At 44.6% G+C, this 26,143-nt stretch overlaps 1 long non-coding RNA gene across 3 annotated transcripts; it reads right to left on the reverse strand.

The window, feature by feature from the left end:
* On the reverse strand, positions 1 to 25,564 carry LOC145723234 (uncharacterized). 3 transcript variants are annotated; one of them, XR_014148157.1, is made up of 5 exons: positions 25,500 to 25,564; positions 8,615 to 8,676; positions 5,877 to 6,029; positions 2,273 to 2,462; positions 1 to 484 (listed from the first exon to the last, which is right to left on the reverse strand). It is a non-coding gene; the product is annotated as an uncharacterized LOC145723234 (long non-coding RNA). The 3 variants fall into 3 exon arrangements; XR_014148158.1 differs by lacking the exon at positions 1 to 484 and adding an exon at positions 590 to 658; XR_014148159.1 differs by lacking the exon at positions 2,273 to 2,462.
* Between the last annotated feature and the right edge of the window lie 579 nt (positions 25,565 to 26,143).

Below are 26,143 nucleotides of genomic sequence, written 5' to 3' on the forward strand. Positions count from 1 at the left end.
TAGCCTTTCATGAGCTTTTATTCGTGATTTGTTAGACGTGGATAACATAAATTTTGCGACCAATCTATTAACAACTTAAATTGGAACTTGGTTTCCCTGCTCTCCATGTAGCATTTCAGAAACAAGTGTAATAACCGGGGGGATCAATAATTCCCATTCGGTATAGTATCTGAGGTAAGCGAACACGACTGCAATATTTCTATTTATTGAATATCATGTCAACAAATTCCCATTTCAAGCACAATAAAACGAGTTACACGGAGTGTCAAGGCTGTTTATCCATATGAAGGGTATGCGATATATTTCACTTTTTTAAACATAGTGCTAAAGTTCTTTATTTAAAATCATCCATGTTTTGATCCACTCTGCCAAGTAAAAATAATTTTGCACTGAATCTGTCAGCTATCGAATCACATTATGTCCCATAAAATGGACAGCAGCTTCAGGAGGAAAAGCACCACGACGTTGCTGTTTGACTCCACCCCTGTTTATTGAGCAAAACTAGAGGTTAGTTTATTCAAGGTATTAATGTTACACATGGACATTTAAAAAATAAAAGATACGGCAAGTAAATAAATTGCTAAATTTACCAGATGAGGAAGTAACTTAGCTGCAAAATTATTTCCAACCTATAGTTCTCAAACACAGCGTGAAAAGCCTGAAAAATGAAATTTTAGTCATTAGAACCTGACAGCTTCCAGTCATAATATGCTGACATGTGTAACGGGAATTAAGAGGTTCTACCGGCGGAATGAACGTTAATTTTTTTTTTTTTTTAGGCAAATCATTTATTTCAGCTTCGTGAATCACAGCACGGCAGCGGATCACCGGACACTTATAAATGGCATAATACAACTTTCTGAGGCTTTGTGTTCCTTCTTAAATAGCTTCCACTTACGAACACTAATTACTGGCTGAATGGAGCCCTTTCTGAGAAGCAAAGCAAAGGATGTCTATTCAGAATGGAGAGAAGTTTCCAGGGGCTCCACGGAGGGGCCGTGATCCTTGGGATCCTGCCATTTGGTGCCTCTCTGAGGTGATTTTGAGATTTAATTGGTTTGTCTTTTCGGGGAGGGATCACAGCTTCCCTACAATCACTCATCCCCAGCAAATATTTATGGAGTGTACCGTGTAACAGACATCGTCCCAGTGAAGGGAACACACAGAAGATGAAGACAAGCACTTTTCTCTCATCGAATTCCTTCCGAGGATGGGGTGGGGGGAGGAGCTACAAATGTAACCAAATAAACACTTGGTGCTGACACAGCAGGTCAGAGATGAGTGGGAGCCTCCCTGGGATGCTAAGGTCCAGGTGAGCAAGGGCTCTGAGGTCAAATTGTCTGGGTGCAAATCCCAGCAACTACACTGAAAAGTGATATGACCCTGGCCAGGAAAGGTGACCCTCCTGTGACTTACAAGCTTCCTTCTCAGGGCTGTGGGGGGGATTTAATGAGCTGCCATATACCTGTGACATGTCGGTGGCACATAGGGAGTTCTCGGGCGACCAGTTAGGTTAGTAGAGTTAGGATAAAGTTGGGACATCCCTAGACACCGTCACAGAAGCTCCTAGCTGGGAACCAGGAGATAAGTGGTGGGCCCAGAGCGCAGACCATGGAGCCAAAGGGGATTTTTCTCCAGCCTTAAAATCAAAGGGAATTTTTCTCTGCTAGGCTTTTGACACGTGTGGGACCCATAACCCCTTTCTTCTTTCTGATTTCCCCCTTTTGGAATGAGAGGTCTATCCTTTGCCTGTCTCACTCTTGTGTTTTGGAAACAAATAACTTGTCTGGTTTCACAGGCTTACAGCTAGAGAGGAATTTTACCTAACTTGAACGCCAACTCTATCTTTACATGGTATTTAGACAAGATTTTGGACTTCCAGTTGATGCTGGAATGGATTAAGAGTCTGGGGGCTTTGAGGATAGGGTGAATTTATTATTTTGCATGTGGATGGGACATGAATTAAAGGGTGGGGCAGAGGGAAAAGTGTTATGGGCTGAACTGTGTCCCCCCCCCCCAAAATTCACATGTTCAAGTCCCAATCCCCAGGGACCTCAGAATGTGGCTGTATTTGGAAATGGGGTCTTTAACGACACAATTAAGGTAAAAGGAGGTCACTAGAGTGGGCTCCGATCCAACATGACAAATGTCTTTATAGGAAAAGGAGGTCAGGACACAGGCACAGAGGGAGGACCATGGGAAGACAAAAGGAGAAGATGATTATCTACCACCCCAAAACAGAGACCTCCCGAGAAAACAACCCTGCCAATACCTTGATCGCGGACTTCCAGCCTCCAGGGCTGTGAGGAAATAAATTTCTGTTGTTTAAACAGGCCAGTCTGTGGTGCTTTGTTGTGGAAGCCCAATCAAGCTAATACAGACTTTTCTAAAGATTCTGCAGATGCTTCTGCTGGGCCCCACAGGTCAAGAATCTCTGTTTCATATCTCGTAATGCAGCAATCCTGGGAGGGCAGAGGAGAGGAGAGACATGGGTTCCCAGCTTGCTTCCTGCTGAACTTTAAGCTCCGCTGCTAATTCCTGTTGCAAAGTCGGGTTCGGCCCTCTGGATCTCAACTTCTCACTTGAAAATAAAGATGTTGGTCAAGATCACCCACCGCTTCCCACAGTGACTCTGAAGTCGAAGGAAGTGCTGCATCTCGTCCCTTCCCCCAGCAGTGCAGGTGCACAAAGAAGGAGATACAGATTAAGAAGAAAAGTGTGTTTTCTGTGGGCCAAGGACCCCCAGTCTAGGTTCTGGAGTTGGGGGGTTAGGGGGTAGAGATAAAAATTAAACCGGCAATTGTAAACTGACGTCCCGAATTTGCCATGGGGATGGCCAAGACAGTTATCTTACACATCTGCAAAGTTTCATAAACCCCCTCGATTCTCCCTTTGAAAAACAACAACCAGAAATCAAAGACCCAGCCACATGGACCCCCATTCCATAGACCACTGCTCTCTGGGTTCCTCTGGTGGGGAGAACACATTCCTAGCATACCTTCTGTACCCAGTTGACTAGAAAGTGGAGGCAGAACCAGGGGCCCGCTGCCCTGTGTTCTGGGGTGAATTAAATTTGGGGGATCCCTGAAGTGGCATTTGACAAAAAGCCCCAGAGAGTTTGGAAACCTGCCATTAGCAGACATGGACAACCAGAGTAAAGAGGCTTGTTTGGGAAGGTTAGTCACTCAGGACAGGAGGGCCAGGGCTGGGGCCCCAGGTACCATGCAGGCCGTTTTGAATCATTTGCATTCTTCCTTTTAGTCTCCACCACGAAGCCCTGAGAGGCGGGTTAAGTCATTTACAGGGTGATTAATTTTCTTGCAAGGGATGTAGGCCTATTCCCGAAGGCCTCGCATAATTCAAAACCAGCACAATTCAAGATTAATTCTCTGGAGGAGGAAATGTAAAGTAGGGTTTGCATTATTTCTAAATCTGTGCATAAACTAAGACTATTAATACATTATATATCACAATTTCAGGTTTGCGTGATTCGGATTCGCAAAAAAAAATAAAAAAGAACAAGAACAAGAAAAAAGAAAAAAGAAAAACACCAACAGTCACTCCCTGCACATATTCTGGGGCCAAGGGAGGTGATTAGCCAGTGTGGAGACAAACCATCAGTTGTGAAGGGGACCTGAAGCCAATATGCTTAAAGCCAAAGGCCCTGAGCCTGGACCTTCCCATGACCCAGACCCCAGCTCAGCCTTTACAAAGGCAATCGTCCCCTCAGGTAAGCAAGGGTTTTCTTTTCTTTTCTTTTTTTAAATTTATTTATTTTTGAGAGAGAGCACACAAGCGGGAGGGGCAGAGGGAGAAGGCAAGAGAATCTCAAGCAGACTCCAGGCTGAGCATGGGGCTCTATCCCACGACCATGAGATCAAACCAAGAGTTGGAAACTTAACCAATTGTGCCAGGTGCCCCAAGTGAGGGTTTTTAAAGACTGGTTCCCTGTGATGAGCCAGGACAGCTTGGTGGCCAAAAATGCCAATTGTGAACTTCAGAAAGACATGCATTCAAGCCCTGGCTCAGCTACAAGGGTCTTGGGCAAAGCACCCCAGCCACTTAGCTCTCATTCTCCTGGCTTGTAAAATAGCACTGATCATAATCATCATTAACAATAACAGTAATAGCTGGTTCAGAAGGGTGTCTTTGGGGTTAAGCCAGAGGATGTACAGCAAACACCCCTTTTGTGTCTGGCACATGTAAGTAAGTGCTCGAGGAGTATTAGCTTGTACCACTGGTTTAAACGTCTCAGGACCCCTTCCCATTCTTCCCGTTGACCACATTACCATGCCCCCCTTATAAGCCAAGAGCTGGGATGTCAGACAGGGAAGGGTCCAGCTCGGTTTCTGGAACTAGTAAGATGGCAGGAAGGAGGCAGGAAGCCGCGTCCTCTGGATGCACGGTCTACACGCACACTTGCCACTCCCACGAGCTGGCCCTGGAGAAGGACAGGAGCGGCCGGTGCCGTCCCCGGGATTCCAAACCCTGGGGCAGATTGGGCCTCTCCGGCCGGCCACCGTACTCCGGCGCGGAGGGGCCACCCGCACCCCGGGTTGGCTCGGATGCGCTTCGGGAGGCTGCAGGCGTTTCCGCATCGCCTGGATGTGATGCGCTGTAAAAACACATCACTGCTTACCGGGGGCTTATAAAAATAATTGCGATCCAGCCTGGCCTCTGTCACTAGTAATTTATCGCATAGCTCCTCTTTTTGTTAATGCAGTTTACGTGAGTCAAATGAATTATATGTAAATTAGGAAGCATGTTACACTTCGAGTCGCGAAGTGACATGCCTAGGTGTGAATAAGATATTTTCCAATTTTGCAATTCCCCAATGGAGGCGGGTGATAGGTTCGTGATGGGGAAGGAAGGTACTCGGACGCGAGGGCCAGAGGCGCCGCAGTGTGAGATGGCAAGGATTAGGGTCTCCGCCTCTCCTGCTCCCTGCCCCAGGGTCACATCCCCTCCCCTCAGGGTCCTCTGATGTCATCACCACCCCCAGCAGGTGGGTGTCCTCCGCCTGCCACTGGCCTAATACCTAATGCATTTTATAATTGGGGGATTATTTTTAATCTCCTGGACAAAATTGTAAATTTCCTTTGGCTGGGGACTATCACAGACTCTTACTCATTTATTCATTCAGGTACTCAGCAAGCATGTAATATGTCCAATATGTGCTGGATGTTTGGAGGAATACAAAATGGAGTGTATTTTGCCCTCCAGGAGTTGGGGGATTAGTATCTGGACTTAGGTAGGGGTCCCGTTCCTCCAGGTATGGCTTTTGACAAACTTACGTGGGACCACGCTATTCTGCGACACTTAAATCCCAAATGTGTCTGGGGCTGCCTGCAACTTTTGGAGCTGCAGAAGTCAGATGCCAGAAGAGCTTTATTTTCAGACTCACGGAAGTGGTCCATCAAACGGGGGCCTTCAGTTAAATGTGCCAAATCCTAACAAGAGGACCTGGTACACGGTCTTTTGGCCAAGACTGCCTGGTGGTTGTTCACCCGACACCGTTTGTACGTTGCACGTCCTGTCACTGCCTGTGTGGGTAGCTGAGTGTCCCTTCGGGAAGGCCTCAGTGGCTATATGCCCTTCATCTATTCACCCATTCACTCTTTGCAAAACCATTATGGGATTTCAATTAGCTAACATTTTTGAATGCTTACTAATCGACAGGCACTGCGCAATCAGTACTCACCTGCTCGATCCTCCTAACAACCCAGTGCGGGGCACCATCATTCTCCCTTTTTTGCAGATGGGAAAGGTGAAGACAGACAGGTTTAATAATCTGCTATATGACACTTAACCACAAAGGACAGTAAGATGGTTCACTCATTCGTTAAAGAAGTATTTAGTGAGCACCTGCTACCTACCAGACAGATCCTGTGCACGGGAGTATAGGGGACGGTGGACACACAGAAACATTCAGGCCTGCAGAGATGACTGCCTCACATGCCCTGCCCTCAAGGACACCCCACTGTAAGTCAGAAATGGACCTGAGGCAATGCTGTGTTGGGTGACATGTCCTGGAGGAAAAAAAGAACAAAGTGGCATTGGTCAGGGAAGAGAATAAACACACCTGTTGCGAGGTTTCATAGAAGAGAAGCTCTTGAGGCACCATGAAAAACATGGTTACAGAAATTGGGGAGGCAGACACGGGGTGGCTCACACCCTGTGCAAAGATGCAGATTTCTGAACAAGAAATCTGACCCCTCTCCAGCGTGTTTTCCACAGTCTGACCATGTCATTTCCCTGCCGAAAACTTCCCTAGCTTTCTAGCACATTTAGAGGAAAAAACAAAAATCCTCACTCTGACCTTCAAAGCCCAGCGCGATCTGGTCCTTGCTCCTCTCCAGCTGAATCCTGCACCACTGCCCAAATTTCTATTTCAGCCCCAGCCTCCCTGCCCCTCCTTCTGTCCCCGAAACTACTACCTACCCTTTCCCAAGCTCAGTGGCACACAGCAAAAGCATTTAACACTCTCCTGGGCCTCTCGGCCACAGGACAGCTCCGCAAAGTACAGGTCTGGGGTTGCTCTGCACCACGTGTCTCTCATCCTTCTGGGGCCAGCAAGCTTCCCAGGACATGTTCCTCTCATGGTGGTATCAGAGGTGTAAGAAAGGAAGTTCCTCTGAGCAAACACATTTCAAGCCTTTGCTCATGTCACATCCACTAACATCACACAGGGCGAAGCAAGTCACGTGGCCAAGCCCAAAGTCAAGGAGATGGAAAGTAAACAGTCCTCCATGGGAGAAGCATGGAGTATGTATTTACTGAGCAGCAATCCAGGCTGTAACAGTGTCACTCGTGCCCCCTCTCAGGACCTTGAACATGCTGTCCTCTGTCCCTTCTGCCTTGAAGTTTCTTTCCTCTGTCCCTCCCTCTCCTGCTCACCTACAGAGTCAAGTTTTTCCTGATCCCCAGAGCAGGTCAGATCCTGTTCTGCTAGTAGCCTCCAAACACCATTCACTCTTCCTTCACTGCATTCACTGAGATGGGCAGCTGCATATGGGCGACTATTCAATTACAGTCTGTCTCCCCACGAGGGCAGAGACCACATCTGTTTTCGCTCATCGCGGTAGCTCTCCAGTCAGTGCTTGTTGGACGAATGATCTCAAGTACACTCACGGAGGCCATCCCAAGTCAGATTCGGCTTGTGCCAAAAGACCTCTGGCGGGGCGTGGCGCATGAAGCAGAGTGTACAGAGAAGTGGAGGGCCAAGGAGAGGCCACGACAGTGGTCCTTCATCAGATGAGACAGTGGTCCTTTGACAAATATGTATATTTGTCAGATACTGGGGACACTCTCTCTTCGCTCTTACCCCTAGAAGGAGAAGACTCTCTGCACCAGCAGCAGTTAGCAAATGCTGTGAATTCTAACAGGGAACGGAGGGAGAGTGTAGACAGTGAGTGGCAAGGGGGAAATGCAGGAAACATTACCAGGAATAAACAAATCCTCTCAGTGTGGGGCTGACTCCATTACCTCAAAAATAATGGCATAAATGACAGAGTCAGTGCTATAAATTACCTCCCTGAGAGGAGAGGAGGACATAGAAGAACTTACTCATGCCCAGAAAGCAACCCAAAATCAGCTAAGTTTGAAACTGTGATATTGTTCTCAGTCAAAGGCATCGGGTCCACGGGGAGCTTGTGTTCCTTAGGACACAGAATTGAAAATCAAAAGCCCTCAGCACCCGCCAAGATTAATTACAGTAATAATAGTCCCAGCTACCCATTATCAAACACCTATTATGTGTGTTTCACAAAAATTATTTCTCCCTATTAATGACCTTCAAAAATGGATATAATTTGATTGATGAGAAATCTGATCCTCAAAAGAGTTAAGCAACCTCTTTAAAGATAAACAGAGACTGAAAGAAAGAACCAGGATGTGGACCCAGTCATGTCATGGTAGACAGTCCCTAAGATGGCCCAAGTGACTCCCACCTCCCAGTATTCACACCCTGCATAATGCCCAACCCTTGAGTGTGACTGCACTTACTGACTCACTGCTCGTGAAAAGAATACAGCAGCAGCAATGGGATAGCTCTTCTGGTACTGGGTTATGAAGACTGTGGCTTCCATCTTGGGCTCGTGCCCTCTCTCTTTCTCTGGCTCTCTCTCTCTCCCTCAACCCTCATACCAAAGGAAGCAGGCTGCCATCTTGTGAGTAGCCCCATGGAGAGACCCAAATGGCAAGGAGATTTTACATATCTGGCCAACCGCCAGTGACAATCTGACACTCTCGATCCACCAGCCTGTGAGGAACTGAATCTTGCCAACAACCACAGGAGTGAGCGTGGAAGGAGATTCTCCCCCATCTGACCTTGAAGTGACTGCAGCATTAGCCAGCACCTTGATTTCAGCCTTGTGAGAGACCCTACATCTGAGGCCCCCAGTTAAGCCACACCCAGATTCTCAATCCATTAAATGTGTGTTGTTGTAAGCTGCAAATTTGGGGATAATTTGTTATGCGGCAATAGATAGCTAATACATACCTCTAAATCCAAAGTGCGTGCTTCCAGCCCCCATAATCCGTTATTTCACAGAGCCTTCCATGTTATCACTGCCACTAAAGCCCCATCCCTGACCTAAAGGATAAAGTGACTCACCAAATGTGCCTCTGAGTTTTTGGTGAGGACAAAACATTAGCATGTACATCTCAAGCCAACTCCTGTGAATGAAAAAGTAATAGAGTTTACTACCTGCCAGGGTTGTACATTCAATGTTTCGATGAAATTATTGTCATTTAAAATGAGCGTTATAGGAAATTAAGTGCTGCTTCAGTCTGAAAGTTTCCTGAGGGGCCCGGGTCATTAGAAAAATCATAGCGAAGGTTTTTTCGAGAAGACATTCATTCACTTATTCATCTTCTACCTGAGCTCCATTATGCACCAGCTACTGGGAGACAACACTGACCATTTTTTAAGCCATACTTTGGTTTAAGCACCCTGAGAGATAAAGACAGGGTGGAACTGGGTAAGTTGGGGAATAGAGAATTATGGAATGGACAGTCTCCTGCAGAAACAGCCTTAAGCAGAGCCCTCAAGAGAAGCATTAGAACCGGCCAAAGCGAGGGAGGATGAAGAGAATTTTCTTTCCAATTAATTCATTTGCCCATCAATTCAACAAACATGTACTGAGCACACTCCATCACTATTATGGAGGTCATGAGGCATACAGAACAAGAGGTACTATCAAAATCAAGAAATGTAAGCACAGCATTTAGAGGATACTTAATCGACCAATTGTAAGGAGTGGATGAGGAAAGTAACAGGAGATTAGAGAATTCTCCCCAAATATTAGTGGGGTGGATTCTCAGTGGAAATCTTGCTGAGTAGCCAGGGCTAGACTTGACCCTCCATAGGGTGACCACCCAGATTTTTGAGCATGAAGGATGGAAGCATTAATAATTCAGCTTGGACAAACAGGATGTGCTGTGTAAACTGTGGCGATTCCAAGCAAACCAGGACACTAATCTCTTATAGCTTTAAAGAACTGACAGGGGTGAGACACGGTCTCATAAGCAGAAAGAATGACGTGTGTGACAGCTCTGAAGCTGAAATGATTAATTGCAAATTGTTGCAGAAATTAATACGATTATTTAAGTGTGATGATAACAGGGCTTATTATAGTACGTGCACAAAAAATATTTGTCAAAGAGAGAAGGAGAGGGAGGTTGGCTTGCTAAGAGTAAGACCAACCTTGGAAAATAATATTCCATCAAAACCACTGGGGTTAGTGAAGTCTCTTAAAATGTTTGGCCTTGAGAGGTGCATGGGTGGCTCATTCGGTTAAGCAGCCAGCTCTTGATTTTGGCTGAGGTCATGATCTCAAGGTCCTGGGATCGAGCCCTGTATCCGGCTCTGTGCTCAGTGGGGAGTCTGAGATTCTCTCTCTCCCCCTCTGCCCCTCCCCCTTCTTTCTCTCTCTCAAATAAATAAATAAACTTTAAAAAAATGTTTGACCTTGATTTGTGTCTTGGCTGACCTTTGAAATAAACATGAGTATCTATGGTAGAGTGCAAAGGTCATGGCTTGGACGTGGGTCCTCAAGAGCAAATCTGCCCTTTAGGTTCCGAAAGCACAGTTTCCTCAATTAGAAGAGGAGAGAGAGTTGTCTCCTCAAAAGTCTGCTGTGCAGTTTAAATGAGATAGTACTTCAATGGACACAATGCTCCTGGCACATGGTCAACCTCAACGCACCTTCACTCTTTTTCCCTCCCTACAAAGATCCAAAAGCACCCGTATGCTGACAGTATCCTAATACGACCCTAATTCCTACCTAAACATCCTTACAAACATGAGGGAAGCTCACAAAGAAAACTCAAAATGACCAAAGACCCTCAACCCAGGAGGGGAAGTGTCTTGGGAACAAAACACCGCAAGGCTTCTGAAACCGAGACTCCACGAGGGGCGGCACGGTGTGCATATTTTCACCAATGGATAAAGAGCCAAATAGATTTTTGAAGAGAAATTCGGATAATTTGACCATTTGAAGAACCACGTCGAACAGATTTTAATGGCATTTTAAGCCTTCGAAAATAAGGCTCCTTAATGTAAATGCTGACAGACCCTTAACTATAGCAAGACATCCGTCGACACAGTAATAGCTTTAAGAGGGAGAGTAAAACACCTATTTACATTTTGAGTACAAGCCTATTCCCTAAACACATTCGCACTGGAATCAGATAAAAGACCAAGAGGCAGCCTTGGCCTGATTGACAGATGTCACAGCGGCAGGAGGATGAACTGAGATCAACCTCTAAAACCACTGTTAGTGATTGTACCCCATTTAAAAATCAAATGTTGTTATGAGCAAATTATACTTCCTGCCTGGGAAGGCCTTTTCAACTTTATACTTGCACACACGGACCTGGAACGGGGATGTGAAATATTGGCCAACGGTCGATCCAGCCAGGGATCCACAGTCAGTCCATGAGCTGGGCCTGCCCAAACTCCAGCCCGACACAAAGGAGCTGTGAATAAATGTTGTTCGAAAGACAACATGGAAAGAAAGAACGCAGGAGAACACCCATTCCCTGCTTCTTCTGCGTGAGCTCCAGCAAGGCCCCAGACTCAGTTTTCTGACAGTGAATTCACAGCTGAGCGGGCTCTCTCAACTCCAGCTTGGGAAACTGAGTCCCCAGAGCAGTGGAGTGCTGCGCACAGAGTCACCAGCCAGAAAAAAAAATGAGCCAAGCAGGCGCCGACTGGGGTCCCAGGCTCCCATCTATCCAGACCGCACCATCTCGGGCACCCAGCCCTCCAGACCCTGAGCCATATCCTGGCTCCACAGCGCCAGCCCAAGTTCCGCCTCTGTCTTGAGAAGTGCCATTCTGAATCCCAAATGTGCCAGCCTTATTACCATCATCAACAGACTTCTTAATGAAGCTGCCAATACTGTCGATGGCATCTTTAATGACACTTCGTAAAGAAAAAGAATTCTACCACCCCCTCTTACGTCGCCATTTGGTTCCTCTGCTTGATGGCAGACTCAAAATGTCCTCTGAATAAAGACAATGAATGAGAGTAGTAATAATTATAAAAGAAGAGAAGCTAATATTTATGGAATTCCAGCCCTGTGTCAGGTACTGTCAAAGGTAAGGTGGAATAACTGGCCCAAATAAATATGGATGGCCGGGACTGCCAACCAGACACGCTTCCTGGACTCAACGGCAGAGTCCTCCCCCACTCAATGTTCGATGCTGATTTGGTTACCCAGAACCAGTCTGACGCTGTGCCATTTCTCGAATCCCTGGTACAAACCTTCAAGGACTAAGAAACTAGTATCCCCAGTTCTGGAGAAACAAATAGCGATAATAACAATAACAACAACAACAACAATAGTAATAATAGAGGCACCGGAAGATCAAGGCTGCATGTCCAAAGTCAGCCAGCTGGTGGGTGATGGGCAGAATCAGAATGAGAGCCCACATCATTCCATTTCCCAAGCCTTATTGCTGCCCGTGATGACACCCAGGGGTCCTCTGCCAAAGTTCTCTAGCACCAGATGGATGGGCCGGGGGTGGCCCGGGGGGTGGCCCGGTTGGAGAAGCAGAGCAAACATTTCTGTCCTGACTCTAAAACAAACACCAACAACACGGTCCCATCTGAAATCTGACCAGTGTTTCATGGAGAAAACACACTACAGATGTCCTTTACGACCCCTATCGCTCTTTTTAATACCTTAAGTTGGAGCAGACTTGTATGGGCCAACCATCTTTATCAAACTAGTACTTCTAAGAAGAAAAGATATTTCGAAGTTTAAACACTCACACAATTCCTAAATGGTGGATAGCTTTATGTCCCTAACTTTTCAGAATGAGATGCCTACCACCATCGTCAACATTGTAAGGGGGCGGGGGGAGACAGAGCTTTAGCAGGTAGTTAGCCTGAGGGTACCCATGAAAGGAACATGGGCTTTGAAGAGCAGTCGGTCCACGTGTGAGGATCGGCTCCGCTGCCCACCAGCCATGTGATCTGAGAATGAGCCAAGCTCTCTGAACAAAGCCCAGTCTCCTCATAGGTAGAACAGGAGATGGGAGAATGAGATGGCATGTCCAGAATTCTGGATACCTAGGGGGTGGCTTGTCCCTGGGGGTAACTGGTTGGACTCTGGGGCCTGCAGCCCGGGTGCCACTCTCTGTGGCTGCGAGGCATGGAATAATTCATTCATCTCCCTTGGTTTCCTCATATACACAATAAAGACAAGAGTAGGCTACCTCCGAACTGTGAGGATAAGATGTAGGAACATATATAAAGAGCTTAATACAGAGTTATAGGTGATTGCTAACAGGATCTTCTCGGCTTCATACTGTTGGCTTTGCTTTGGCTCATAAATTTGGTTCACTCCATACTTCTTCCATCTGATTCGAATGCAAAGAGGTTCTGTTTGCAAAATCACGTACAGTTGACCCTTGAGCAACAGGGGTTCAAACGGCATGGGTCCGTCCACTTATATGTGGATTTTTTACAAGGACAGTACTCTAAATGTATTTTCTCTCCCTTATGATTTTCTTGTTTTTTTTTATTAAATTCAATTAGCCAACATATAGTACGTCATTAGTTTTTAGTGTAGTGTTCAATGATGCATTAGTTGCTTATAACGCCCAGTGCTCATCACATCACATGCCCTCCTTTATGCCCATCACCCAGTTACCCCATCCCCCCACCCACCTCCTTTTCCGCAACCCTCGGTTTGTTTTCCAGAGTCAAGAGTCTCTTATGGTTTGTCTCCCTCTCTGATTTCTTCCCATTCAGTTATCCCTCCCTTCCCCTATGATCCTCTGCACTATTTCTTAATCTTTATGATTTTCTTAATAATGTTTTATTTTCTCTGGCTTAATGATGATTTCTTTTATTATAAGAAACAGTATATAATGCATAGAACAAGCAAAATATGTGTTAATTGACTCTATGTTATTGGTAAGGCTTCTGGTCAAGAGCAGGCTATTAGTGGTTAAGCCAGGTCAGGGAGTCAAAAGTTATACACAAATTTTCGACTGAGCACAGCAGGGGCATGCCTGACCCTTGCATCGTGTATATGTGTGTATGAAAACCACTAAGGCTCAGAATGTACCACTGCATTTGAAATCCAATTTGAAGACTCTTCTCTACCAGCCCACCACCACACTTCACCATTTAATCTGAAATTAGTTGATTGACTAACTGATGCCTGGAAGGACCTGATACCATTGCCCTTCCTCAACAGATCCCATGTAAAAATGTCTTTAAAAATTCCATTTTGGGGGTGCCTGGTTGGCTCAGTTGGCTAAGCATCTGCCTTCGGCTCAGGTCATGATCTCAGGGTCCTGGGATGGAGCCCTGCATCGGGCTCCTTGCTCAGCAGGGAGTCTGCTTCTTCCTCTCCCTCTGCTCCCCCTCCTACCTCTTGTGCTCTCTCTCCCTATCTCTATCTCTCTCAAATAAATAAATAAAATCTTTTTTAAAAATTACATTTTTCTCTAATCTCATCATAGAAGTGCCAATGGCCCTCCTATTATTTAGTGGTGGAAACACAGTTTTCTAAAACCACAGAGCAAACCTGTAAAAATAATAGCTTCATGTATTTTTCTTCTGGCCAAACAGATCTCTACATTGGTTGCTTTCAAATGTTAAGAGGGAAAGCATTTGGTACAGAAGCTCTTAATAAAAGGAGAGATGAAAAAGAAGGAAAAACAGAGCAAGAGTGAAAAGGAAAGTTTGGGGCGCCACTGACCATCTCTCGCTTTGGAATCTTTCTCTTCCTATTCCCTGATGGTCCCGTTTATCTTGTGACCCTCAATGGTCACGTTAAAGTTCTCTGAAAGCAGCACAGTGGGCTTTATGGAGGCATCACCAGCCATGCCTCTCCCACTGGGGCCATGTACCTGCTCAGAGCTCAGGAAGGCAAGGATGGTTCACTGCTCTGCCTTACAGATGCCCAGATTGGAGCTCAGAGAGGGTGGTGACTGCCTCAAGGCCACGTAGCTCCAGCACCAAAAGCTGGTGCTCAAACAGCTCGCATTTCTAAGGTCACACTGTGAAGTCACATTGTCTAGATCAGAGACATCACTTCATAAATCCAAACCACAAGACCATGATGTTATGCGTAACCCACAGACACCAAGGTGCAGAAAACTGCAACAGCATCTAACAGAAGACATGGGGCAGAAGGGGAACAAGAAAACAACCAAAGAGCCAACACCAGCCTTCTCACAGTTGGGGCACCATGAGTGGTCTTTCTTTCCTGACTTCTATGGTATAAAATATTAATGAATGTGGTCATATGAATGTAATAAAACAAATGTATGGGAACAATTCATTCTCTCTTTTGCTCTGTGGTTTCCCCAGAAGTTTCCTTTGGAACCAACTAGGACATTAAAGAAAGTTAAACAAAGCCCCTTAGTTTTCCAAAGCAATTCATTGGGTACTTTTCTAGTGCCTACTACATCCCTAGACGAAGACCAGGCAGCGTGTGGGGCTGCAGGCTAGGACAGGACCTGTCCCATTATGATAGAGCTGGGGGACAACAATTACACAAAGCAATCAATTAGAGAAAGATCCAAGACAATAAATAATCCAGTGTACAAGTCAACCTTGTGAGTGCCAAGCTATACTGTTCAGGCAGCATAGGGCAGCATTTCTCACCAGCAACCTGCGATTCTTCAATGAACCTGCCAGGCCAACAGGTTCGAGGGGTTTCTGAAGAATTCCCGATTTACCACATGCATTACTTCCGACTGTTGCTTCCTAATGCAGTGTTTTTTCCAACACCACTTCCAAGCTCTCAGAGTTGTATTGTACTAATAAGTAGTGATTTTGGAGTCTCTAAATGTTAGACTGTATAATGAAAAAGGGCAAGAAAGTGTTTTTAAATACCAATGAATTCCAGCATGCTAGGCTGCCAGAAGTCTAGTCTCTACCTCCGGTTTCCAGCCCAAGTGTTTGGGATTCGCATGTATCGGAAGCTGGGGAGTAGATGTGGGGCCCCCCTACCTTCCTCCCTGGACTTCTCCTCAGTGGCCTCACCCTTCTCTCTCTCCATGGCTCAATTTTAGAGAAAGGAGTAGCCCTTGGGTGCATTTCAAAGGGATATTCCCTTGCAGGGCAGTTAGAAACATTTACAGAAGGAACTTTAAACCCTATGAGATGAGGAATGGTGTGAGAAACCAGGAATTTTTATTCCGGGAACAACCTATAGCCATTGACTTCATAGTTCCAAAGTATCACCATAGAGAATTTGCTACTGCCAGCCTACTAAATGGTGGCCTTTGTCCAGGCATTGCAAGATCGACATAACCCTTATAGCATCTCTGGGGAGACAGAGTCCACTCTACCCAACCCTGCAAATGGAGAGATAGGCAGGAGTGGGTGAGTCTCTGTTTTGGTCATCAACTGCTATGTAACAAACCACCACAAACTTAGCGGCTTAAAAAAATCAACAATCATTTATTTTGCTCACAAGTCTGAAGTTTGGGCCTGGCTGGGTGGGGTCTGCTGATCTCTGCTCCATGAAGTTTCATCATGGATGGCTCACCTGAGATTGGGCTTGCTGAGCCACTCCCAATGTGGTTAGCAGGTGTGTAACTGAGCTAGGACCCCTGCAACGGGCCTCTGTTCCTCTACAAATGAGGCGCTCGTGGATCCTCTTTGGTTTCTCCATGGCTTGGAGCCTGGGTGCCAAGAGCAGGAGTGTCAAGAGAGCAGGGCAGAAGCAGCAAGATTCCTTATGATCCAGCCTCACCTGTCCCAGAACACCGCTTCTACCCACTTCTCACGGTAGAGCCAGTCTCTAAAGCCAGCCAGATTCAAGGGTAGGGGAACCAGGTTCCATCTCTCAGTGGAAGAAAGAGCCAGGCCTTCGCATCCAGTTTTGTTCTATACGGTGCCTTAAGGTTACACTGGGATGCAGTTACTAGAAAATGAAATGGATACTGGAGAGGCAAAAGTAGCATATAGAGAGTTTTCCACATGCTTCTCCACCCACAGTGTCGTTCTGCCTTGTTTTTTTAACTGCTCTGAGACTTGGGGTCCCCCCTGTATCCCACCTCTAACACCACAGAGAGGAGTCAATGTGATCATCTACACTCAATAGCCCCACTCGATGGCTGGGTTCCCTTGTTGTCCCCTCATGCCAATCGGGACACACCCAGAATATGACCACACCCCAATCCACCCTGCAGTCCAGGAGGGGCCTAGATAGACCGTAGGAGGACTCGGGATGTTCAGCCTGTGGTGTGTTCTACGGTGAAAGAGAACATGAATTAACTGTTTTATGAGAAACTCAATTTCCTTATTACAGGGCAAACAGCCACTGTTCTATTCTAACTAACTAGACTGATTCAATTAACGGTACTAAATACAGTTCCTACTTGAAAATAACTTCAGTTCACTGCTTCCACAAACCTCATTACATTTGATTAAACAAAATACATAGTAATAGACAAAAGATGTTGCAAACTTTTGGCCATGGCCCATTGACCAGGGGCCCTGCAGCGTTCGGCACCAAAGAATTACCAGTGTGGGCTGTGAAGCCAGAAAGCAACACCACGAGCTCTGCCCCACCTCCCCACGGCCCTGGGACCCGGAGCTCAAACCCCCATCTCAGTTAAGAAGAGGGAGGAGTGGGGATCCTGGGTGGCTCAGTAGGTTGAGTGTCCGACTCTTGATTTGGGCTCAGGTCATGATCTCAGGGTAGGGAGATTGAGCCCCAAATCGGGGCTCCATGCTCAGTGTAGAGTCTCCTTGAGTTTCTCCCTCTCCCTCTCCCTCTCCCTCTCCCTCTCCCTCTGCCTCTCCCCCTGCCCCCGATCATGCACACGCTCTCTCTCTCTCAAATAAATAAATAAATAAAATCTTAAAAAAAAAGAAGGAGGAGTGCCCACTTCCAAGAGCTGTCATGAAAAGGGAACAAGAATCACGTTGCTAGGGGTTGGGTTGTGCGCGCCTCCACCCAGATTCCTATGTTGCAGTCCTCGCTGTGACTGTACTTGGAGAAGGGGCCTATAAGGAGCTGATAAATGCTAAGTGAGGTCATAAGGGTGGGCCCTGATCCAATAGGGCTGATGTTCTTCTCAAGAGGAAGAGACACTGGAAACTGTTCACTCCCGCTCACATTCTCTCCACACACAGAAAGGAAAGGCCATGCAATGACACGGTGAGAGGGTGCAGTCCCCAAGCCAGGAATTTTCCAACACCTTGATCACAGACTTGTAGGCTCCAGGACTATGAGAAGGTAAGTGCCCAGTGTTAAGCCACCCAGGCCACGGTATTTTGTTACGCAGCTGGAACCGACTAAGACACACATCACGCAGCCAGAACAGTTCAGGGCACATAACGATGCTAGAGAAGCTCTTCAGCAGCTGCTCCACTGTGTATTTTCTAAGTCCCCTTTCTGTGACATCTTGGAACTAGGATATGTCCAGAATACCCTCTCTGGAAGAGGTGAACATTAAAGAAAAGGAACACCATCACCAAAAGGACAAACACAAAAAGAACAAAAACCACTGTTAGCACACTCATTGGCCTCTGGATTGAAGCTTATGGAAGGGAGGGGCTGCTACATTCAATTTTTTTTTTTCACTCTACCCAGCACAGGGCCCGGCGCATGCTCAGCAGATGTGTGTCAATGACTAACGATTGACGAAAGGTGCCAGGTGAAATTCTACTGGGCAAGCAGGAAAATGGGGCTTCTCTTTGGTCAGATTCAATTCTACTCAATTAGACAAATACTTTTCAAAGTCTTCCTGCTCTGCCAAGGACTCAGGATCAATAAAAAGTTCCTGTCCTCAAGCAAAGAAAGAGGAAATATAGCCACTTATCAGAAAATAAGACAAGGGAGGCTACAGAAGGTTTTGAGGTGCTCAGGAACCCACAGGAGGGAACAGTCAAGATCTCCTTAAAAAGAATAGAAAAACCAAGTTTCAGGCCATTCTGAGTTGAGCCTTAAAAAAATCATGAATATCAACCAGCATTTATGAAAATGTCCACACACATTGGCAATCAACTCAGCTCTGCAACTAATTAATACAGGGTTAGGCCTGCTTGCAAACAGAAAAGAAATACGTCCATAGATCTTGCCCTGATTTTGTCTTTATTGTTGAAGTAAGAAATAATTGTAGAGAAAGAAATTCCCAGGGGAGCAACATGGGGTAGGATTCACCGCCAACCCAGGTGGTCCAAGCACAAACACATGGGGCTACTGCAGATTTCTCTCATGGCTCTGGGAAAAGGGCCCAGGGCATCCCATGTCCCACTGTGTCCTCACCACGTAGCAACAGTGCTGGGTGTGCAGTAAGTCCTTGATGAATGGATGGATCGATGAATGAATGTGCCAGCTTGCTCTAACAAGAGGTCGCTGACTTTCCTTCCCTGATCACCCAGGTCCCCCTGCCCTTTTGGAGAACCTAGTATAAGGCTCCTCCTGTGGCAGGTGCCTCCCTGACCTTTGGGCGTTCGGTGGATGGAGTCAGTGGTCAAGGCAAACTGCAACCCTCACAAGGTGACAATACCCTTACTACGTGGATTATCCCCTTTATGTCTGATAGGTGTCTGCTGTTTAATCAATTTTAAGCTGTTTTTCATCATTGCCTTCACTTAGCTAAATTCCGAACCAGTCACAATTGTTTTAAAAATGAAAGCAGATGCTTTAGTGCAAAGAGCATTGGTGTGGAGCCCAGACTTACAGTCCTCCTCCAGGAACCCCACTTAACAGCTATGCAACCTTGAATGTGTCCCTAACACTTCCTTCTTCTGTCCAGGACCTGGAAAACATGCAGATACTTGCCATTCTGCCATGAGCATCAGGTGGGAGCACACAAATGAAGTCCCAGCACATAGTAGGAGCTTTAAAAACGCTAACATCCTTCCCTTTTCCCCATGGCCCCTTCACACTCTACCCTCGCTTCCACTAGCAATAGATTTGAAGGGGCTTTTCAGCACGGAATGTTCCTTCAAAAACATTCTTGGGTGGGAGGGGGACAGCAAACACAGTGGACGTATGAGGGAGGACGTGACCCGCTGTTCACCGGGGAAATCCGAATTTGTCTACAACTGATGGCCGTTTGCAACCAACAATTTTGCAGGAAGTTCAGGTAGATCTGAGTTCCCAAAAAAAGATTCTGGCTTTCAGTGCCAACTGACATAGTCCTATTCTGATGAAAATTTCCCGATCTCACTGCTTGGAATAAAAATATTAGCACATGCACTTGAGGAAGTGTGGACTGACCCAGGCAGACCCTCCCTCCATACCTGACGGTGGTGCTATGTATGGATGTTCTTTCTCTTTCCCAAAATATTTATCACTACACTGTACACAATAAAAACGGACTGAAACATTCTGAATCTCACCGGTTCCCAGAGTGAGACACATGAAGGCTCGTTGTGAGGAGCACAGCAATAAGACAAACAGGGATTTTGTTAAAATTCATACATAATCAAAACAAATTGAATACCCACCCTTATTTCCATAGGGAGCAGCGCTATAATGATTAATGCTTGACAATGATATTTAATTAAAGCTTATTTACTTTATAAATACTTTCCAAGTATTTTTCCTGTGGTAAACCAAGCATTCACATTCCAACATAATCTAACGCATCATAGATGAAGACAAGGATTATAGTAACAAGAAGAAACTCATGTCAACATCAGGCAGAGCCCAGAAACATTTTTTACAATAAGGAATATTTGCGGTGCACAAATTTGAAAACAATTTGATTCTCGAGGTCTGGAGTGTTGTCTCTGTCTCTCTCTGTCTCTGTCTCTCTCTCTTTCCCAAAACATACATCACACAGACAACATATCCCCTCAGAAGTGTGACTACAGTTTTTTTCACCTATTTTTGTTGCAAAAGCCCTCACTCCCTCCAACCCAGCCTCAGCCTTCTGACATAATTAACCCTGAAATTTTCAGGTTCAGTATGTTCTTGCCTAAAAATCTAGAGATAGAATCAGCACATAGATCTATTCCAAATCTCACACCAGAAATCTCAGTACCGTTTTTCAGGTACTAGTACAGGATGAAGAAAGTCATATTATGAAATTTGATTCTGGAAATATGTCTTACTTCTCTAAGGCTTTCCCCCAAATTCCAACCGATTGGGTCTAATCTTACAGTATCAGCTAATGATCTTTCGTGTAACTGAAATTCCTATCCCCCTTCCCAACTGGAAGAAATTTGCTTTTATTTGTGCTGTTTCTGGGAAAGGCACAACAAACCATATATTCACTTAGAAAAGAAGTTCAAAGGCAGACTTTGGAAAACAATCATTTTTAAATTTAAGACTCTTTTTTTCTGATCAGTCACCAAGGTCAGGTCGCCATAGAAATAACTAGAATGAGATGGAGAATAAGCATGCATTCTGGCTCACTACAGAAAGCATCGAGTTCTTTACACTCTGCTTCTACACCCGTCGCCTAAATAAACAGCAGGATTCCTGTCCTGTGAAATGAAACAGAATTTACAAGCCTGCCTGAGGAGGAGGGAAAGCCCACGGCCCCCACAGGAAGCCAGTACACGGATTCCTAAGGGTGCTGCTCAGCTAGCCCATGGGAAATGCTGGCCACCTGTGGTCCTACCACGTGCCAGCCATCATATAAACCATTTCATAGACATTCTTGCCAATATGGGAAGTGCCCACCTTCCCCAAGGAATTTCTGAAGGTCCCCATTCCTGATGAACTTACCTAATTCAAAACTCACATCATACGGGTAACGCTGACAAAGGATGACAGGCATGTCTTTTTTCCAGATTAAGAAGGGGGCATGATATAACCGAGGCGTCTGCATGGTGTACAATTCTCTTGACAGGACAAATGTAAAATCCTCTACTTCTTCACATTTCAAAATGTACATTTTTTTTTTCCTGATTCAATGATCTCAAATTAAGACGTAGTGAACCTTACTCGTACTTTAAGTGAAATTATCTAGGTCTGCATAATTGAAATGGGCATACATGTTATTGACCCACTGCCTGAGCAGTCCCATTTTACAGATGAAGAAAGGCGTAAATGAGATGAATCTTTTTAAAAGGAAATTAAAGAGAGTTGGGGATATAACCCAGGGCCAAACCCCCGGGGGCGCTCTTCCGCGCATTGGAAATAAAATCGGACTAGCCTGAGGTTTGCCAACACGTGAGTCAAAAGAAATCCGGAGGATACTTGTCAGCTGTCGGTTTGGAACCTCTTGTTAGCCCACAGGAGGAGTTCTTTCTGTAGGTATCAACGACATTTGGCTTTCAAATCTAGAAGGTAGCTGGAAGTGAACTGATTTTACTTGATTCTGTTTTTAATTCATGAAAAATATACCACTCTCTCTGTTCTACATGAGTTAATATTCCAAATAGGGTGCTTGCTTTTATTTCTTATCATAATGATGAAAAGTGTATTTTATAACAAGGTGTTCTATTGCTTTCTAACGGTTCAGCTTACATGTGTACATAAATGTTAAATGAGTTGGAGAGGCATTAAAGCCAATTTTAATGCTTTTAAAAACCAAAGGTGACATCCATTTAGGCTGGCTTTCTAATAAATTCTGATTTTTTTTTCATTTGGGGAAAAATATATAATTGCTAAGTTTATGCAATTTAACAAGGTATTTTTAGCCTCAGAATAACAAATCCCTTTTAAATTGATGGGCTTCGTACTTGTTACAAAGAGTTAATAATATAAGGCAAGCAAAAAGTAAGTGCAGTTTTTAAATGCCTTATTGATAAGTTGAGACCAAGAGTTATACCAACAGAGAAACTGTGAAGAAGGAGAATAGTGATGAAGTTAAAATATAAACAAATATATAATGCCACTTTGCAGGATTAAGTGCACCGTCTAAAAGAAAAATTTAAGGAAATAATTTAAATAAATGGTATAATAAGATCCTTTTAAGAGACAGCTGTTCGGATCCATATTTAGATTCATGTTCTTTTATCCATTCTATGAATAACAACCAGCTTTTGTTATTTTCTTACATGAAACCATTTTTAAAATAAATTTCAAGTGTTATAAATCACTCAGAATGTACATACCCCTAATTCATGCAGTTTTATGGCCACTAAGGAAATCATCATTCTTTTACACTTTGTATCTCTCTGTCTTTTTCTCCCAGTGTACTTCTTGATTGCAGGAGCCTGGGTAGTTAAAGGTGGCTTTCTTGTTTTGTTTTGTTTTGTTTTGTACTATCATAATTGGGAACCCACTTTTTCAAATCAAAATGTTTTAATATTTTTCAAAGGGGAGAAATTTCACACCCTTGGTAAATATTTTTTACAGAGCTATAACAAGTAAGTTGATAGACATGTAAATATCTATGTATTTCGAATACCGATTTATCGGATTTTATGAAGCCTTAAATGGCCTTCACTTTGCAAAAAAGCAGTTTTGCTGACCATTAGTCCATAATACAGACTGGCTTCTTTGGCATATTTAAAGAAAAAAGGAAAAGTGTTCAACAGGCAAGGCATTGAGACTTTGAGAGTGGGATCAACAGAATGTACAGCATTTCATTTCCACGCAGCGTCCTGCTCGCGTACTCGATAATGTGTTTCCATAATGCAAAAACTGCACCTCACACACAAACGCACACTATTGTACAAGCACATTGCAATATGTAGGCTCTTTAATGCACTAATACACACACAAAGGCAAACAAATCAATAACACAAAGTCCACAGTGTTCTTCATATATCAGAGCCATGATGGCAGGAGCTGTGACTACAGTAGAAATAATGTGTTGCACTCATAGACAGCTGAACCAATCCATTGACATATCAGTAACCCTGCTTACAAATGAATCCTGGAGTAATAATTCATGTGTTTAAGTGTTGGGAAGAGAGAGTGACAGAGAAGACAACCGTCCCTGTTTGCCTGGGATCTAGGGGGTTCTCAGACATGGCACCTCCAGTACCCGAGCTGTTCCCAGGCCCCAGGCAAATGGGTACAAGTCGATAAGCCTAGAAGGATGTTGGGAATTCATTTTGGTTGGGGCAAGGGCCACGGAGAGAAGAAACTGGAAAAAAATAATAATAATCTAGAAAATAACAACAAACCTGAAAAAAGAATGATTTGAATGTGCTGTCTAACAAGAAAGGTTACCAGAAGTGAAGGAAATTGACCTTGAACAGACAGGCTTTTGGTCTCAAAAAACGGAAAAGTTCTCAGCCTCAAAGCGGGATGGAAACTTCAAATGATTCGCAACTTTTAATATCGCTTCATGTGAAAATGGGCTGTTTCATTTTACTTTCTGAAAAGAATGGATTCGGTAGATCCAATATATTTTAATAGCATTTCTGAGTGTTTTGGGTGAGGAGTCAAAAAATTTTTAATTTTACCCTGGCTAATACAGATTTAAAAATGCTGAAAATGGCAATAGTACAAAATCCTAACTTGAAAAAAAAAAGTCAGATCAATTTCACAAGATATTACAGTAGAATTTTTAAAAATTAGATCGAATTCCTGCTTTAAATCAGTGAATGATTAAGACAAAGGTGCCAATGAAATCGGATGAAAGTGATCCAGAAGCAGGCTTTTGAAATGTTACCCCCATAAAAAGAGCCCATAAAATTAATCTACCTGGACGCTTTCCATGTTAAATCAGCACAGAAATAACTTTTAAGCACTTAGGACATTAATTATAAAATGCATGGTCTCTAGTTGTTCATATACACAGATCCATGATGCTGAGAACTTGGATCTCTCTAGCCCAACACAGAAAACACAGCAAGAACTGAACAAGGGATCTTTTAGAAACACCTGCGATTTGTGCTCATTAGAAAGAAATAGCATCAGAAATCCAGAGGAAGAGCGGGAAAAAGTTGGAAATCCCCCAAATCATTTTAGGTCACCAGAACTTATATGTCCCTTCCACTGTCAAAAATAAATGATATCACTCTGGTCCCCCCTGTACCACTTATTTAAACTTGGCACATGCTGCACCAGTCTGTACATACCAATATCACCCTATTGGTACAGCGTGTTCATCCCCCTTTAAAGGATGACTGGAGGCTTGGGGAGGTCTGGTGGCTTGCCTGAATTGGGCTAGATATGCCCAGGGGGACAAGATTGATTGCCCAGTGATGTGACAATCACAAGACAGCTGCCTCGGAGGCAAGCTTCCCACCTCGAAATTGAGAGGAGAAAATATGGCAGAGGGAAAGAATCTTAGCTCCCAGGTCAGACAGACTCCAGTTGAAATTGGAGCTCTGCAATTGGCTACTTACATGTAATAAACAAGTCACTTAACCTCTCCCAGCGACCCCCCCCCCAGTGTGGTTTCATGTAAAACAGGACCACCAGGTTCCTCAAAAAGTTAAACCTAGAATTACTCTATGACTCAGAAACTCCACTCCTTTGTATATGCCCCAAAGAATGGAACAGGGACACAAACAGATTCTCGTACACCCATGTTCCTAGCAGCATTGTTTACAAGAGCCAAAAGGTGGAAATGACCCAAGTGCCCATCCAGGGATGAAGAGATAAACAGAATGTGGTCTATGTATACAACGGAATATTATTCAACCATACAAATGAATCAAGTTTCAGTAGAAGCAACAGCGTGGATGAGGCTTGAAAACATGATGCTAAGTAGGATAAACCAGACACAAAAGGACACATCCTGTATGGTTCCACTCATAGGAAATATCTAAAATAGGCCAATTCAGAGACAGAAAGTAGACCAGAGGTTGCTAGAGGGGGAGGGGAAATGGAAATGGGGATTTATTGCTTACCGGGCTACAGAATTTGTTTGGGGTGATGACAATTCTAGAAATAGATAGTAATGGTGGTGGTACAAGATCGTGAATGCGAGGAATGACCTTGGATGACACACGTAACAATGGTTAAGATGGCAAATAAAAAATTTTAGAGCAAGTAACAGAACCATCACTTATAGCTAACGCACAGAGTTCAGAGAAATTAAAGTACAGCATTTATGGAAAAGTGGCGAAGAGGTGACAGGACTCAGTGTGACTGTCCTTCCCCTTGATGGCGCGGGAAGAGGGCTGCTCCATGACACTGGGAACCTACCTGGCCTCCCCGGAATGCATGCTGTTCTCAGCTCTCCAGAGCCAGAAGCTTCGAGCTCCCCTCTGTGTGCAGGGCCTGTGTTCCTACCTACTCAGGAAATTCACCGTCTCAAAGAGGAGAGGAAGTCGTGGGCCGCCAGTTTCTGACAAAGGCAATTAACAAGTTGTGCGCCCAGGAACTTACTTTTTTCCCTAATCATGAGCTTTACAATTTACTGCATCTAGAAAGAAACTGGATTTCAAATGCAATTATTGTGCGGTAATTAACTTTGTCCAAATGAGGTCCTTTCAGAGGGCAGTTTCTGTAGAGACACATTACTGAGCCCGGTGTTGTTCGGTTGTTGTTTTGGGGTTTTTTTATGTTTTTCAATAAAGTTTTTTTTTTTTTATGGTCAAATTGGTGGATTTAAAAAAAAAAGTCCGATTCGATATATTTGGGCTCTTTCCAAGAACTCTATCACAGTGTTCAGAGTTTCAGCTTTCCACTTGTGGGGGGAAAAAAAAGAGTCTCATTTCTGTAAATGAAATGTGTTTGCTGCCACGTGAAACAGCCTCTCGGAAATCTGCCTCCAGCCAGCCAGCCCGAGACAATGGCCGCAACAATTAGATGTCGTCCTTGTCCTCCCTCCAGAATGAACATTGTTT

This window comes from Leptonychotes weddellii, chromosome 9, assembly GCF_054177405.1.
Source record: "Leptonychotes weddellii isolate Sample4059 chromosome 9, ASM5417740v2, whole genome shotgun sequence".
In the NCBI taxonomy this organism is placed as follows: Eukaryota; Metazoa; Chordata; class Mammalia; order Carnivora; family Phocidae; genus Leptonychotes; species Leptonychotes weddellii.